The sequence below is a fragment of the Sabethes cyaneus genome, chromosome 2, assembly GCF_943734655.1.
Source record: "Sabethes cyaneus chromosome 2, idSabCyanKW18_F2, whole genome shotgun sequence".
Taxonomy (NCBI): domain Eukaryota; kingdom Metazoa; phylum Arthropoda; class Insecta; order Diptera; family Culicidae; genus Sabethes; species Sabethes cyaneus.
The window spans coordinates 20,298,200-20,315,461 of NC_071354.1; the positions used below are offsets into that span (position 1 = coordinate 20,298,200).

The 17,262-nt window shown below is 41.2% G+C and overlaps 1 protein-coding gene across 2 annotated transcripts in view; it reads right to left on the reverse strand.

Annotated features, from left to right (window-relative positions):
• LOC128734326 (ecdysone receptor) overlaps nucleotides 1-16,156 on the reverse strand; it is a 599,356-nt gene extending 583,200 nt beyond the window's left edge. For both annotated transcript variants that reach the window (XM_053828459.1, XM_053828458.1), the window contains exon 1: nucleotides 15,360-16,156. The gene's annotated coding sequence lies outside the window, so the exon portion shown is untranslated. The remainder of the gene's footprint in view (nucleotides 1-15,359) is intronic.
• Nucleotides 16,157-17,262: the final 1,106 nt, after the last annotated feature.

Below are 17,262 nucleotides of genomic sequence, written 5' to 3' on the forward strand. Positions count from 1 at the left end.
CTATTAACCGGTGCCTGCCACATATCATTCATGCCTGGTGACCTGACAACTGTATTTCCATTGAGGAATCGATCGTCTATGTCATCAACGGCCGATAGCAATAGAAATTCGTGAACGTGGATGGAAGTGGATTGGTCACACCTTTAGGAAAAAAGCGAACGAGCTTTGCAGAGAAGCACTCGACTGAAATCCGCATTGACAGCGTAGAAAAGGTAGACCCGGAGGCTCATGGTAACGCAGCTCAGCCAGCGACATCCGGGCTGTGCTCGAGAACCTGTTCTGGCGACAGGTAAAATCCATGGCAGGTAACCGTCAGTGGTCGAGATCTCTGATTTCATTAATGGACAAAGAAGTAAGTAATAATGGACTAAAAAGCATACATGGAATTCGACTATAATTCGACACTCCGTAATTCGACTGTGTAATAAGTTCAAGAGAGCAGAAGCGAAAGAATTTCTCATTGTTACTTAGGACCTTTTGAAAAGTTTCCCGAGAAATGTGCGTCAAGAAGCATTTATAATAACGACTTCTACCCATGTTTCATACCCGCAAGGATCCTGTGGTCTTCTGCCCAGATTTAGCGTAAGGCCGTTACGTGAAAACAACGCTACTCCAGCAGAAACCATTTATTCAACAATTTGAAAAGAACTTGAAAAAAGTGTCGAATCTGGTCTAATAAAAATTGAATTTTTATCAGATATATATTTTGCTTTTTAGTAAAAACTGGATGCGTGCATACTTTCTGGCACAGTCTCTATATCTTTAAAATTGCTTTTTTTTCAATTTGTGATTCAAGCTCGCACAGAAACGTGAAAGTGGGTTTTCCATTGGTGCCTTGTAAATTTGTTCATAAATTTTTTTTTCCGAAATATGTTAAATAAGTAATATCCTCTTGTAAGACTCGCCGTTATTGACTCCAAATGGAGTAGAAAATGAAAAGGAAAATCAGAACACACCTTTTGAAGCGGAAGGATATTTTACGTTGTACCCTGAAGCTATTAGCCTGGAGGCTACTTCTTCAAATTCAAAAGGAAATTCTAGAGGGAAAAGTTTATAGATATCTACTTCTCAAGGTATATCCTTTTCCATTTCATTGGATAATGGTACCACAGCAACCAATTGCTTTTGTGTTGTTTTCAATGCAACACAGTGTTAACTTGTTTTCATTGAGCTGCAAAATTTCCCTAATGAAAATTAAAATTCTATCCTGCTAGATCATTCATTTCTTTCTACCGTACTGACGTAACCGCCCAGTTCACTGACCAAGCACATCACATCACAAACCTTCTAACTCATAAGTAAACACTCCCGCTGCTGACAAGTGAGAGGGAAGTTGATGTGGATGATAGAAAGCAAAACGAACGAACCGCCGCGTGCACCGCATCCCCGGTGAGAAGAAGGATGCGACGCAAGAGCACCAGCAATAGTAAATGCCCACTAACACCATCCGCCGGACGATTACTGCATCGCGCGAAAATCGGCTACCGACCGCGCGCACTGACCTGTCCTGCCCAGACCAGCCCAGCCCACCCACCGTGCGTCGATGACCGGAAGGACATGATTCCGGGCGGGTTCCCCGCTCAAGGAAGGTGCGGGCTAGGGCGAGGGTGGCGGGGTCGGGTAAACAAAATTCGCATGTGCAGCGCGCGCGCATGTGACCGACACCCGCGCGGCGATGCGATGAACTGTGCGTTTCCACACGCGCGGCTTGAGCTGGTGGTAGTGCTTTTGGTAGTATTCGCGAGCGATAAAGGAAGTTCCAGCCCAGTAGCGACGTTATTTCGCGCACTTAGCTGTGCACCGGGAATCTACTTCTGCTAGTAGATTTTAGTATCACAAACGAAAACGGTTTTGTTGGTGGTGGTTTTTTCGCGGATTTTTTTCTTCTGTATTTTCGCAGATATTGACGACATTTCAAGTCCAAGTTCATTGCCTCAAATACGCGTGCTGTTTTGGTTGTGCAAATAAATCACACACGAGCACAGTTTTTGTTTTCAATGCCGTTGATTATGACGCTAGCATAGTATTTTCGGTTGATAAATACATACGTGATATCAAAATTTACTTCGCTAGACTGCGTGCGGATGCACCAATTGAGGAATGTAACGTTATCTGCTGGTAAACAACGGTAGCAAAAAAAAGCGCATTGCTGCCAGATAAATATCAAGTATCGTTCATCCTACACCACCGCCGGGAGCGCACCTACTTTCCCTTTCGGTTTGTAGGGGGCTCGAAAGGGTTTCAACCGCAGTATTTTCAGCCTTTTTTGTTTATTGGATTCTCAGTTCATGCTGCAATAGCAAAACACAACACAGAAGACCTTCAAAAAGCATGGGTGGTAGGCCTACATACATATATGATTTTTTTTACGTTGTTGACCTAAATTGGAAGCAACCGAGCGAGTAGGAATTAACGCCTCTCGCGCCTGCCACAGTCTGCATGCTCGCCATTCTGTTTTGGAGCTTCGATTCCGAAAATAGTTTGTCCAGAAAGCAGCAGAGAATAATTCTACGCAACCGACCCAGCATTATGTGGAGGGGCGTTACGGTGAAAGAGGTTTGCGTGCAGTTCAGCACGATAGCGATACGGCCACCGCTCGCTGTTGTCGTAGAGCTGCATATTTATGTAAATTGCCTATCATGGATGATTTTGGGGATACCTAAATATTCGATTTCAATTTTGCTGAGACTGGGAAGCGTTGTCAATTCGATGATTTTATTTCTGAATTAGAGCAGGCCTTCGGTAGGAGTAAAAACACAAAGCAAATGCTTTGTGGGTTCCTCAAGGAATGCCTGATCGAGGTCAAATAAAATAGAATAAAACAGCAAATAAAATAGGCAATGATAAAAATGGATGTCAAGAAGTACACATAAAACTCTTGTATAATGGCGGCCCACGTAAGAGGAAAATTGATCACAAACAAAGAAAGTTCAATTGCGAAATAAAATGAAAACTAATAATAGTCTTTAGTTATCACAAATAACCTTCGTTTTATCAGAACAATCACAACAAATAATGGATTGTAATATACATTATTTTGGAGTAATTCGAAGAATGCCATTATAAATAGACTTTCTCGCAAAAAAGTCCTCTTTGAGCTCGCAGGCGATTGAAGATTTCGACGTCTGTGGGCTCTGAAGTTTTAAAAACGTGCAAATTCAAAAACATACGTTTGGCGAATCTCGGATTCTTTGATCGAAATGTTGTGTTCAACACAGTTTCACTTAATAATCAGCGACGAAAAATGGTTCGCGGGAAAATGATCACTTCAATCTACATCTACAAGCTGCTTCAACAATCATTACTGGAGCAATTTCGAAGGTGTCCAGGTCGATAAGTCCTTCGGCTATTACCTGCAACTGAAACAAATAATTTTTATGGTCGTATTGGATTTTATTTAGCTGAATAAAAAATTCTGGCTATTTGTAACATTTATGTAGTCTGATTAGTGTAAAATGTTGCTTAGAAAATTCTTGATCGTTTGCTACCATGAACTCATTTTTTAAAATTTTGCGACTTGGTGCGGTCTGATTTAACACCGACCATATGATATTGCGACAAGCAACCGAGTTGAGCGGGCGAGTCGAGCAGTCGAATCAAGCTATCGAGTCAAGTAGTTGGGTCGAGCAGTCGAGTCGAACAGTCAAGTTGAGCAGTCAAATCGAGCAGTCAAATCAAGCTGTTCAGTCAAGCAGTCCGGTCGAGCAGTCGAGGCGAGCAGTTGAATCAAGTGGTCGAGTCGAGCAGTCAAGTCGAGCAGTTTAATCGAACAGTTAAGTCAAGTAGTCCAGTCGAGCACTTGAGTCGAGCAGTCGAATCGAATGGTTTAGTCAAGCAGTCGGATCAAGCGGTTAAGTCGAAGAGTTAAGTCAAGCGGTTATTCGTGCAGTCGAGTCAAGCAGTTGAGTCGAGTAGTCCAGTCGAGCAGTTGAGTCGAGCAGTTGAGTCGAGCAGTTGAGTCGAGTAGTTGAATTGAGCAGTTAAGTCGAGCTGTCGAATCAAGCAGAAGTCAAGCAGTTGAGTTGAGCAGTCAAATCGAGCAGTCTAGTCGAGCAGTTAAATCAAGCTGTTCAGTCAAGCAGTCCAGTCGAGGAGTCCAGTCGAGCAGTTAAATCGAGCAGTTAAGTCGACCTGTCAAAAAAACAGTTAGGTCAGGCTGTTGAGTCCAGAAGCCGGGTTGAGTGACTAAGTCGAGCAGTCTAGTCGAGCTGTTGAATCAAGTTGTTAGTTGAGCCGAGCAAGCAAATCGAGTAGTCTAGTCGAGTAGTTGAATAGAGCGATCGGGTTAAGCAGTTGAGTCGAGCAGCCGATTCGACTAGTCCAATCGAGTAGTTGAGTCAAGCAGTTCATACGAGCAGTCGTGTCGAGCAGTTTAGTCAAGTAGTCCAGTCGAGCAATGGAATCAAGCAGTTGAGTCGAGCGTCGAATCGAATAGTTGAGTCGAGTAGCCCAGTCGAGCAGATAAATCATGCTATCCAGTCAAGCAGTCCAGTCGAGCAGTCGAATCGAACAGTTCAGTTGAGCAGTTCAATCGTGCAGTTAGGTCAAGCAGTTGGGTTGACTAGTATGTCAAGCAAATGTGTCTAGCAGTCGAATCGGGTTGTTAAGTCGAGTAGTCCACTCGAACAGTTAAATCGAGCTGTTCAGTCAAGCAGTCAAGTCGATCTGTCCAATCAAGCAGTTGAGTGGAGCAGTCGAATCGAAGAGTTCAGTCGAGCAGTTCAGTTAAGCAGTCCAGTCGAGTAGTCTAATCGACCAGTCCAGTCGAGCAGTCTAGTCAACCAGTTGAGCAATTGAGCAGTCCAGCAGTCGACCAGTGAGGTGACTGAGAATACAACCCATTGCTACGAAAGCATAACGTCCTGTCAGGGACCTGTTTTTGGTTACCGATAAGCCTCTTTTGACGTCCTATCAGAGACCTGGCACGCTATGTCCGAAGGTACGTATTATTTAACTTACATGCACCTTAGATTTCTCTTCACAGGATGTTTGTATTAATCAAAACAATTAATTTAAAGAAGTTCTTAAAATATTCTATCTTGGGTTTTTTGAAAAATTCAATTTTCAAGACTATTTAGGGATCATCCCCTCTTAAGAGATCATATCCGTTGTAATCGACCTCCTCCGATTTCAACCAAATTTGGTATAATTGCCTATTCCGATCCCACATTTAATTTCTCAAAGTTTTGTATGGATTGAACAATCCCTCTTGCAGTGACATGCAGTGAAAAATGAGTATTTTCGAAAATCTGAGAAAAATGGAGAAGCGTCACTATAAGGGGGATTGATCAATCTGTACAAAACTTTGGGAAAATGAATGTGGGGTCGGAATGAGCAATTATATCAAATTTGGTTGAAATCGGAGGTGGTTGAGTACAACGGATATGACCACTTAAGAGGGGATGACCCCTAAATAACCTTGAAAATTGAATTTTTTTAATAAAACCCAAGATAGAATATTTTAAGACCTTCTCTAAATTAATTGTTTTGATTAATACTAACATCCTGTGAAGAGAAATTTGAGGTGCATGTAAGTTAAATAATAAGTGACTTCGGACATAGCGTGCCTGGTTTTCGGTACAGACATAAGCTTCTTATATAAATAGATAGAAGATAGAAGATTATCTATTCTGTAGAAGTGTGAAGCGCTTGAATTTTCCTAGTCTCCTAGCAAAAACATCCCATCAAGAATTTACTTTTTATTTTTCGTCACCGTAACAATTTTAATAATATATTTAATTGATGTTTTTCGGTGAAATAAAACCCTTCTTTTCTCGATCTGCGTAACGATGAGACAATTTTTATTTCCATCGAGAATGACCAAACCCGTGACGATAAAGTAAAGATAAAATGCTGGAATAGATATTCGAAGCAGGCAGTGTCTCAGCTTGTTTCGAGAAGCTTGGATTTTCTTCCAATAACTGGTGATGTGGACCATAAAGCAGCTGTTCTTACCAGCACGCTGAAAGAGTGTACCAATAAGCTTGTTATTGAAAAATATGTGGAACTACATAATACGAACAACTGGTACTCTTTAGATCTGACACGTTTGAAACGGGAAAGAGATAAAGAATACAAGAAGTTTCGTAGAAGTAATAATAATGATAATTGGAGTAGATACACAGCCGCACGTAACGTATATTCACGTGCCTTGAAAAAGGCTCGATGTGATTATATACAACGGAAGATTGATCACCATCAAAACAACAGCAAAGAGTTATGGAAAATTCTAAAACAGTTAATAAAATGTAAAGATAACTCCCCGCGCTCCATAACTTTTAACGGTATAGAAGAACAATCGTCGCAAGTAATAGCCAATAAATTTAACAGTTATTTCGTTGATAGTGTTCAGCTGATCAATCAAAGTATTGACTTGGTCAGTGAACCTCACGAAATAATACAGCCGATTTCTAATAATATCAGATTTGATGGATTTCGCCCTATTACTTTTGCAGAGTTGAAGGATATTTGTTTTTCTTTAGAGAAATCGGCGGGTATCGACAATGTCAACGCAAAAGTGATACAAGATTGCTTTCATGTCATTGGACGCGACTTGCTGGACCTTGTTAATGAATCGTTGCAAACAGGGCACGTGCCTAAGGTTTGGAAAGAATCAATTGTGATTCCTATTCCCAAAGTTAATGGGACGGATAAAGCCGAAGAGTACCGTCCTATTAACATATTGCACACATTAGAGAAAATTCTAGAACTTATTGTTAAAGGCCAGCTAATAAATTACTTAAAGTGTAATCATTTGCTGATTCCAGAGCAATCAGGCTATCGAGAGGGACACTCTTGTGAAACTGCATTAAACCTGGTACTAGCAAAATGGAAAGAAAAATCGAAGCTAAAGAGACTATTCTTGCTGTATTTTTGGATCTAAAACGCGCTTTCGAAACAATTTCTAGGCCCATATTGTTACAAACTTTGAAGCGATTTGGTATTGCAGGGATAGCATATAAATGGTTTGAAAGCTATTTATGTGGTAGAACTCAGAAGACTCGTTTTGAAAATTTGAATTCTGATTCCCTTGCTAACACACTGGGTGTACCGCAAGGAAGTGTATTAGGGCCTCTTTTGTTTATCATGTATATAAATGACATGAAACGAGTTTTACGGTTCTGTGACATGAATTTATTTGCTGACGACACTGTTCTATTCATTGCGGCTAAGGATCCTAATGAAATTGTACCACATTTAAACCAAGATTTACATTATCTATCGAATTGGCTAAAATTTAAACAACTTAAACTCAACATTAGCAAGACAAAATATTTGATTATTTCAGCCAACTCCAGACCAAACGTAAATGTTGAAATTGATGGTGAGGTAATTGATCGCGTAAACGAAATAAAGTATCTTGGAGTAATCATTGATGACAAGTTAACCTTTAAGCCTCACATTGACAATGTCATCAAAAAAATGGCGAAAAAGTACGGTGTCTTGTGCCGTTTAAGAAATGAATTGACGATTAGTAGTAAAATTCTTTTATATAAGTCAATCATTTCACCACATATAGATTTTTGTTCATCCATCCTGTTCCTCGCAAACGATACACAAATATTGAAGTTGCAGCGCTTGCAAAATAAAGTTATGCGATTGATTTTAAGATGTAATAGATACACTTCCTCATATATTATGCTGGACGCATTGCAATGGCTTTCTGTGAAGCAAAGAGTTTATTTTTTGACAATGGTGTTTCTATATAAAATTCTTAATGGGATGCTGCCTCGATATTTGTGTGATCGAATTGAAAGAGGAAGTGATTTGCATTCGTACAACACTAGAAACGCGAATGATGCAAGAACACCAAATTTTTTGTTTGGAAGATCACAGAACTCTCTGTTGTACAAAGGAATGAACTATTTCAATTCGATGCCTAGACAAATAAAACGTGCAGCAACAATGGCGGAATTCAAAAGGCTTTGTATTTCACACATAAAATCTACTTTATAGTCACAATTCGATTTTTTTGTATTTTTTAAGAAGATTGTATATTTATTTATTTTTTGTATATTTAGTGAATATAGTAAGTTATCATGTTCACTGATGATGATGGATTTGAAATTGTTATTATTATTAATTAAAAAAGTTTAGAGAAGGCTACACATGTTTGAGCCACGCGCGCGAGGACAGACATACACAATCTGGAAATTGAATGATCAGGTTAAAGTCCTGAACAAAGGGTTTGGAGCGGAAGCTGGACAGGCTTGGGTTTGCTTGTGGACTTTGGAACTCGTATACCATCGCTTTGTTGCGGAGTGGTATATCGAGCACCAAAGTTCTGCAGGATCTCCCTCGTAGTTCTAGATCGTTATCTAGAACCAACTCTGACCAGCTTGTGCTCCTAAATATTAGGTTCAATTCCTAATCAAGTCCAGATAATTTTCGGGTTGGAAACGTTTTGGACGAGCCTTGGACATTTTTTGAAAATGTTGATATTCATTTGAAAGTTTGATATGTCTGTATTAGAAGCCAGCTCGTTATTTGCTTTTACCACCTGGCTACATTGTTATATTATAAATATCTTAAGTAGATAAACCGTCCTGCTCAAACCGTTGTAGGGGTATGAGGTGGGACCATCATCATCATCATCATCATCATCATCATCAACGCTTCTGGCTACACTGCTTACCTATCGTCAGACGCCTGGAAATTTTATTTATTTTTTTGGCAGTGGCAGTGGCAGTGGTTACTCGTCGGCAGCAAACGCAGCATTAGCAATGTACTAAGAAAATAGACTAACGAAAATGTAAGCCTTTTATTTGTTTTTGTAATTTGAATTTGTGAAAAGAAAAATGTGCTTTAAAATTTGTAAGAATTAGTTGACCAAAAAATAAAATTTTCCAGGCGTGTGACGATAGGTGAAGCATAGTAGCCAGAAACGTTACGCAGATCGAGAAAAGAAGGGTTTTATTTCACCGAAAAACATCAATGAAATATATTATCCCATCAAGAAGACTGGCAACTCTGCCAAAACTTTAGCGACAGTAACAGAAATGCTATCTGCCGAGTTAAAGTGTGTGTATATTAGAATATGGATGTACACAAACACGTATGCAATGCATTGCCACGCTCGCACACATCTTTTCCCACCAATACATGTACACACAGCTTCAACATTTGTCGGGAGGGGTGCGCTGTTGCTTGTGTTGCTCGTCATTTGTATGGGCGCGAGGAAGAGATGCCAGTCTTCTTAATGGAATGTTTTTGCCCCTAGGAAACCTTCTAGTATCGACAAAAGCTGGTCTTTCAAGCAAATCGTCAATTTCTGACTCATCAGATGACAATATCTCAAAAAGTTTCGAGAGGACTGGGTTGATGAGCGCGGTCTTTTTAAGAAAAACCCGCAGCACAAAAATGCGTAAAAGTTAATTGAAGCTTGCCAACACATGCGTGGCTAGGTAGTGAAGATCCGGCCAAAATCGCCCGCTACGAGCTTTATATGTAACGGGTGGCAACTAAAATTCTTTAATTTATTTCTCAAGCTGTCAAAAAAAGACGAAGATACTTGAAGGAGATCTGACTTACTGAAATTGAAGATACATTGTCCATTGTTGAAAAAAAAATTGTGAACATTTGAAGACGGTTCGTCATCGGCTGTTCGGCGAAGCTTCCGTTTAATGTCGGAACGAGGAACGTTGTACGACCGTCATGTCCACTTTGCGAATGCATCTCTTAATTCTACCAATCAACTGTGCAATTCGTGGCTGTCCAGTTATTTTTGTACACCAAGGAGGAGTGCTTTATCCGGTCAAAACACGTATTGTCCATCTGCATGATGTTTCTGTAGACACGGCATCCAAAATTTTCTTCAAACATTCGTTCTGGTACACATCTAGATTGATAGCCAAACCAGAGGGCTTGAACCATGGTTTTAAAATACCTATCTTGGAAATGGCAATGAGCAACATAACATTCTGTTCAAACTTTTATTTTAACTTGTATTTAATGTTTGGAGATGCCATAGAACTATCCATGGAATAGTATCGATCATTTCCGGGAATGTGCGTCTTCGAAAGAGGGAAGTAATCTTCGTCGCCTAAAACAAAGCATTTTTTCCGGAATAATTTTTTATCATCCAGCGGCATTAGGGTTTCAACGTCGAAATATGTCCCTCAGTATATTCGGGGGATATTGTCTTCTTTCAGCCCTTTATTCTGACGCTTTACAATGTTGTACCGTATACTTTTTACCGAGATCTTTGTGCAATTCATAAAAGTGTACAACGCGCTCGCGAAAGGTTTCTTGTTTTGACGCCATTTTGAACAAAACTTGGTAAGCATAAACAAAATAAAAAATACTGGCAGAAAGAGGAGAGAGAGAGAGAGCTGACACATACATACTCTCATTTCTCTCTGAGCTCGTTTGTTGTTGTGCATAGGGGCCTCGAAAAAATTCCAAAATTTTAGTTGCCACCCGTAATTTATATACCTTACCACCCAGTTAGCTTCGACATACGATGCTGGTCTAACAAGCCAGTCGTCGTATGTTCGAATCTCGGCTAGGCGGTGCTTGCTAGATAGAGTCAGTAGGATCGTTACACTGGCCCCGTAATTTTCCTGTACTCTAACAGCCGGCTACGAAGTCTGTCGATAAAGAAGGGTAATATCTAATGACGGTTTAAGCCCACGGCATTACTTTTTAGTTGTATACCTTGGTATTTCAAGCGATATCTTTACCGATTGGACGTTGGCATCTTGGATTCCACCAATCCCAAAGACCAAAAGGTACTTGACGGTCAAACTTGAATCGTTCGCCACATCGTTCATCACCACTACTTGAGTAAGAAAGTACCTGCGATAACCTCGCGTAAAAAGCTCGCCAGCAGCGCTTGAGGCTTGAGACGCAAATACATAGTTATACAAGGCATAGAACGACATACGCGATCTTGCCGTGTTCTAGCGGAACGGTTCTTTTCAAGAAATCCCACCGGCACCAGCAACAGAAGCATCCAATGTTCAAAATGGACCGTCTTCTGACTTGTGACGGATCGGATCCATATTAAACGCGCCACAGAATCGCGAAGGCTTTAAATGTATCCACAACTGAAAAAGCCAGTTCTAGTATTCGTAACAGACTGAAAAGGCCAGAAAAAGCATAGTAAAAATTACCAAACTGACAGTCAACAGGGTGCAAAATAAAAACTATTTAACTAAAGCGTTCGTTGGAAGGTGCTTTGTATAATCCTCTTACGTGAGCAACCCCAGATTGGATATCAGATTCCAACGTGATATGGTAAACCAATCAACGACAGTGCAGCACAACCAACAGGGACGATGGTTCGGTATCGTTTGTTGTTAAAAATGTTGTAAGCTTTAACAGCTTCTTATTTAATATTACAGTATCCCCCACTAATCCGACACCCAATAATCCGACGAATCGATAGTCCGGATCTCGCTAATCCGGAAAATTCCGAATTAAAAAGCATTGTACTTAGCTTCATTGAACCATATACTGCCTACATTGCAGGTCTTCATTTAAGTCAAGACGTTACGCATTCCAACTAAATGGAAAGGGTAAATGGTGCTCCTTATAACTGCGTTCAATTTTGCCAGAAGCTCCATTTTCAACCCTCTTCTCAAAAGATTAACGTTCTTGCGCTTATTTCTCAGCTAAACAAGAATTTAAAAGTATTTTATACAATAAATTTCTTAGTTTAAAACAAATTTATTGCGTATTTGTGACAATTTTTTCGGAAATTTCCGAAGTTGTTTGCGTCTGAATGTAAACAACACGACATTTCAAAATCCCACCGACCTTAGTTTGACTGCCGGATTATCGGGTAAAAATTCGTTAATCCGGCCATGTCGGATTAGCGGGGTGGTACTGTATATGAATATTCGTCACTTCTGTATTTTCGAGTTAAAAGTTGCGCGGGCGTAGGCGTAGATTTGCAGGGTTAGACAGCACAAATCCAATTTGAGATATAATTATTAATTGCTTACCCACTACTAACGGCTGCTAAAGGTCTTTTATAGTGCTACATTACAGCTCCTCCTCCTCCCCCTTCCCTAGTATCGTGTAGCACTTTTGCATCAAATGCCTTCGTTTTTCATTTTTCCGTTACATTTTTTCTACGCTTTTTATGTACCAGCGATATCCGAAAAAAATCGAATGTGGTACTGTTTTCCGGCTGTCGTTTAGACTTACTTATGTGTCCATGTCCGTCGATCCGGCAGAACAAAGGGATGAAATCAGAAATCTCCACTGTTGACGCATGCCCGCCACAGCTTTTACTTTTCGCCAGAACAGGTTCTCGTCTACAGCCCGGATGTCGTTGGCTAAGCTGCGGCGCCATGAGCCTCCGGGTCTGCCTCTTCTACGCTGTCCTTGTGGATTCTAGTCGAGTGCTTCTCTGCAGACTTCGTTTGCTCCTTTCCTAAAGGTGTGTCCGATCCACTTCCACCTACGTTCGCGAATTTTTGTGGCTATCGGCCGTTGATGACCTCGACGATGGAGTGTTCACTACCATAGACTTAGTTTTCGCTACATTGACTGTGAGACCTGCTGCCTGGGAGCTCTCGGAGGGGTCATCTAACTTGCTCTGCATATCGTTTCGGCGTTGTGCGAACAAGACAATGTCGTCGCCTAGGTCGAGGTCATTTAGCTGCTCCATCGTTAGAGGATTCCAAGGCAATCCTCGATTTGGACTACTGTCAATTGCTCCAACTAATATCTCATCCATAACGATGAGAAACAGAAGCGGTGATAAAATGCAGCCCTGTCTCACGCCAGCAGTAACCCTTATGGGGTCGGAGAAGACGCCGTCGTGCAAAACCTTGCACGAGAACGCCTCGTACTGAGCCTCGATGAGATGGACTAGCTTATCTGGAACTCCTCTACGCCTAAGTGCGCCCCAGATGTTTTCGTGGTTGAGTCAGTGGAACGCCTTTTCGAAGTCAACGAACACCAGCAGAAGAGTCCTGGAATTCGTTGATCTGCTCCAATATAATACGGAGCGTTGTTATGTGGTCTACACATGATCGGTCAGCATGGTCAGCGTCAATCTTCTCCTGGATCCGGTTGAGGACTACCTTACAGAGTACTTTGAGAGTAATACAGAGCAACGTGATGCCACGCCAGTTACCGCATTCAGTTAGGTCTCCTTTCTTAGGGACTTTGACCAATATACCCTGCATCCAGTCCACCGGGAACGTTGCGGTTTTTTCTCATATATTGCTGAAAAGCTGATCCATCATCTGGGCTGACAAAGATGGGTCAGCATTGAGCATTTCGGCTGAAATACAGTCTATCCCTGGCGCTCTATTGGATTTCATACTCTTGATGGCTGCTACAATTTCATCCAGCGATGGTGCCTCCGAGTTGACGCGATTAATTCGACGAACTGTAGGCGTCATACGCTGCTGGTTTTGTTGGTTTCTGACACTTGAAACTCGGAACAGTTGTTCAAAACGTTCAGTTCATCGCTTAAGTTGTTCTGTACGGTCAGTCAGTAGCGGACCAGTCCTTTAGCGGCATCTTTGTATTCATCTTGGCACCACTGAGGCGGCGAGAAATATCGTACAACAAACGGATATCACCATTGGCGGCGGCGGTTTTTTCTTGTTTGGTTAGGAAGTTAGTCCAGGCTCTCTTGTCCCGCCTACAAACTCGTTCAACAGCCCTCTCCAGTTCGGCGTATCGTTGACGGGCGGTTGTTTTAGCCAATCTGGTTCGCGCTCGCTCAATGCCGGCTTTCGCCTCCTTCCGCTCGTCGATCTTCCTGCAAGTTCTATCCGAAATCCACTCCCTCCGCCCGCCGCGCGAATTGCCGGGGTTTCATCACTGGTCATGAACGAAAGAGAACGCTCTGTGTTGGTTGGACCCCATCACACACGGCCAAAACGATCCAGGAAACGATCGTCATTTGATTAGAAAGTTCTTTCGAATGCAGCTTACGCGGTGAGGACGTGTTATGTTTTCGTCGTATTCTATTGCCACTCTATTTAGTTTTGGTGCTATTGGGGTTAGAGTTGTTAGTTAGTTTTTTATGCTTCCCTTGCTTTCTTGGACATAATGGCTTGGATAGTGATTTATTGATATCCGTTCAGTTTTTCTAAAACGTGTCAATTATTTTTGTTTCTCTAGCTCATTCAACGGTAATGTTTTCATCCTATGTATCATATGATGGAAAGCCGCCATTTTGTGCTTGTGCGAGTGGCTAGTTGAGCTAGGTATAACGCGTTTAGTGTTTGTGGGTTTTTTGTACATTTCGAATTCTAAGGTTTCTGCACTTTCCATTTGATTAATTACCAATATGTCCAAGAAAAAAAAAGTTTTCATTCTTTTTCTATTTCGCATGTAAGGCGTATGTTCGTGGGTGTGCTGTTTATGACTGTTAGAATGGTTTCCAGTTCTCCTTTTTTGATTATGCTGAAAACGTCGTCGACGTATCGCCGTCATCATTTCGGAAGTAACTAGTTTTGTTCCAGTTTACTTTCAAGGTTAGCCATAAACAGTTTACACAGCAACGGTGACAGTGGATTGCCCATTGGTGCGCCTTTCAACTGTTTGTAGTAGTTTTACCTAAATGTGAAGTAATTCTCTTCCATGCACAAACGTGTCAGCATCAAGTATCCTCCTAGCTTTCTTCTCCATGCGTTATCCCCATGTTGTTTCAATAGCCTATCTTCCAAGAGGCTTATCGATTCTTTTATTTAAAAAAAAACTATTCAAGACATGTAAAAAGTAATTGCAAACGGAACGTAGCAATTCTCCCTAGTGAGTTCGGGCAACGAGTTCGGGTTTTCAAGATATAGAAAACCTTCTACTATAAACTATATTATCATTGAGTTAAACCTACGTATCTTTGTCTGTCTATATCAAAGTCAACTCGAATTAGAATTCTCAAATTGTTTCAAAACATGACATTTTTTGTTCACCTTCAGAATCATTTGTGGATTGCTTTGATGCAACGTAGGAGTGTTTTCAGCCAATTGCTCCGTTCTTCTCCATTAAAATTCATACAATTTAGAACATTGTTTAATGTCACGTCTCATTATTCAAAACAATCTTGTTTTCCATTCTAGGACACTTCAGTATTTCTATCAGTGACGTCAAAATCGGCATGGTTAAATATATTTTTCCACCGAAATTGACACCATTTGAAAGCTAAATTTTGGCATTGCCCCATCGTTGCCAAAACATTCCGCACCTGATTCGCTCTGATTAGCCACAGCCGTGTGGTTCCACCCACACAAACAAACACCTGACTGCTCGGCTCGACGCACCGCACCGCACCGACCAAAGACAAAACAAGGCAAGCAAACAAGGAATCCCAACCAGCCTACAAGCATGCGATGGGAAACACTGGAGGTCGTACCAAAAAACACAAGAAAATAAACAAATTTACTCACCTTTGCTGCTAAACTGCACGGCCCTCTGCACACACTACTACTGTTTTGGTCTTTCGGGCGTATCGAATAACTAGGAAAACACTGGTTCCCCGATTGCACGCGAAGGCTTCCCGTCCTGTAGTGGTTGGAATCCCGCGGAGCCTACTTTTTCCAAAATTCCGAGAACGGCACCGTAAATTAACATTCGCGGCACCCAACCGTAGCAGCAGACATTTTTTCTACACTTGTTTTTACACATGCAAAACTTGTTCCATTAGACACTTGAGATTGCTGAGATTCTTCGTCGTTCTTCGACAGCACGCCTTTCCACTGGATCCACTGGAATCACATCTTCAAAAGCCCCTTTTCGGGATTCATTTAATTAGGCCATTCTTATGCCCAAAGAGTGACCACATATTATTTTCATTCTTCGCTTTTTTTTTGCTCAACACAATCACTGGACACTGGATGGTGGTGGGTACACGGAAGTTCCACAACCGATCCCAACTTTTACACAAAACTTGGCTGCTAAAATTTAGGCCGCACCGTAAAAGCACCCTCGTTCAAACACTCAACTCGGCACCATTAATTACACACAACATACACGCATATCTCTTCGATTTTCCCTTCTTCACGGCACGAATAGTTCACGATTGCCACAGTTAATTGCTTATCGGTCACTTGGATTTGTGATTTCTTGTCTAAATTTTCAATTGCGGGGCTTATTTTCGCTCAGCCAGCAACTTTACCTTTGATTTGATTCGATTCACGATTCACAACTTGAACTTTTCCTCCAATGGGACACAAATCTTTACACAAACACAAACGACCCAAACTGGCTGTCCGATAGTCCGATTGCGTTCAGTTCAGTCAGAATCAGAACACACGAGTAAAAAAAAGGTAAGACAAGACGTTTAGTGTTGCTTGTGGTGTTTTCAGAACGTTCGGAAAGGGGAAGAGAAGGAACTGTCAACTGCGACGTTCACTGGTGTTTGTTTTTATTCACAATATCGTCCATCGACACTGAAGAGGAGTCTGCCTTTTCCTATTGGAATCGTATTGGTAGAAGCAAATGTCAAAAGCTTGCGGTTACTGAGGGTTACTGTTTTATTTTGGCAGCTCATTTGCTGCGTTTGCTACTGGATCTCTAAAGGCATGAAACGCAATGTAACACCAGGTGAAAACATACGCTAAATGTTCATGAAAATCCTTAATGTAAGCAAAATTTCAAACCAGATAACGTTCCGTATTTGGTAACAATTGTCATAACGTATGGTTCTGTTATCAGCTAAATATAGTAACGTAAAGTTAATAATTGATGTTAGTAGTAACGTACGCTAGGTTACAGTAGTATTCATTGGCATGTAACGATATGAATCGAATCCAGGTGAAATAATCGATATTGGTGTTATAGAAACATATCGAATTTTCGAATCATTCATTTACACTGAGGTCCTGTTTTAGGTGTTTTCATGAGCCTTTCACTTGTTAGGCTCAAGGCAGAATTGGTACTTTATGGCAGCGGTTGCGTAGATTTGACAGATTATCTGTCAATTATATGGGTGAACTGTCAGATTTACGCAAACGCAACCGTAAAGTACCAATCTGCGCGGGCCTTCATAATAGCTAGCGGTCATTTCGCTAATCGCTATTGGACCATTGTAGATAGCTTTTGCTCATGCTTACCGCGAGATGGACACTAAAGCCCCACGTGGCATGTTTAGAGTAAACTTTAAGGCTGATACAGATTACACGTCATAATTTCTTGCCGTTCCGTTGTTGTTGACGGTCGCTAACGGTTAATCTGAACCGGTCTTCTTAGGTGGATCAATCAGATTGCAAGGCAGTTTGACAGTTGGTCATAGACATGTCTATGCTGGAGCCATTGTCAAATTTTTTAGCTTTTTCAATGATTCATTCAGAC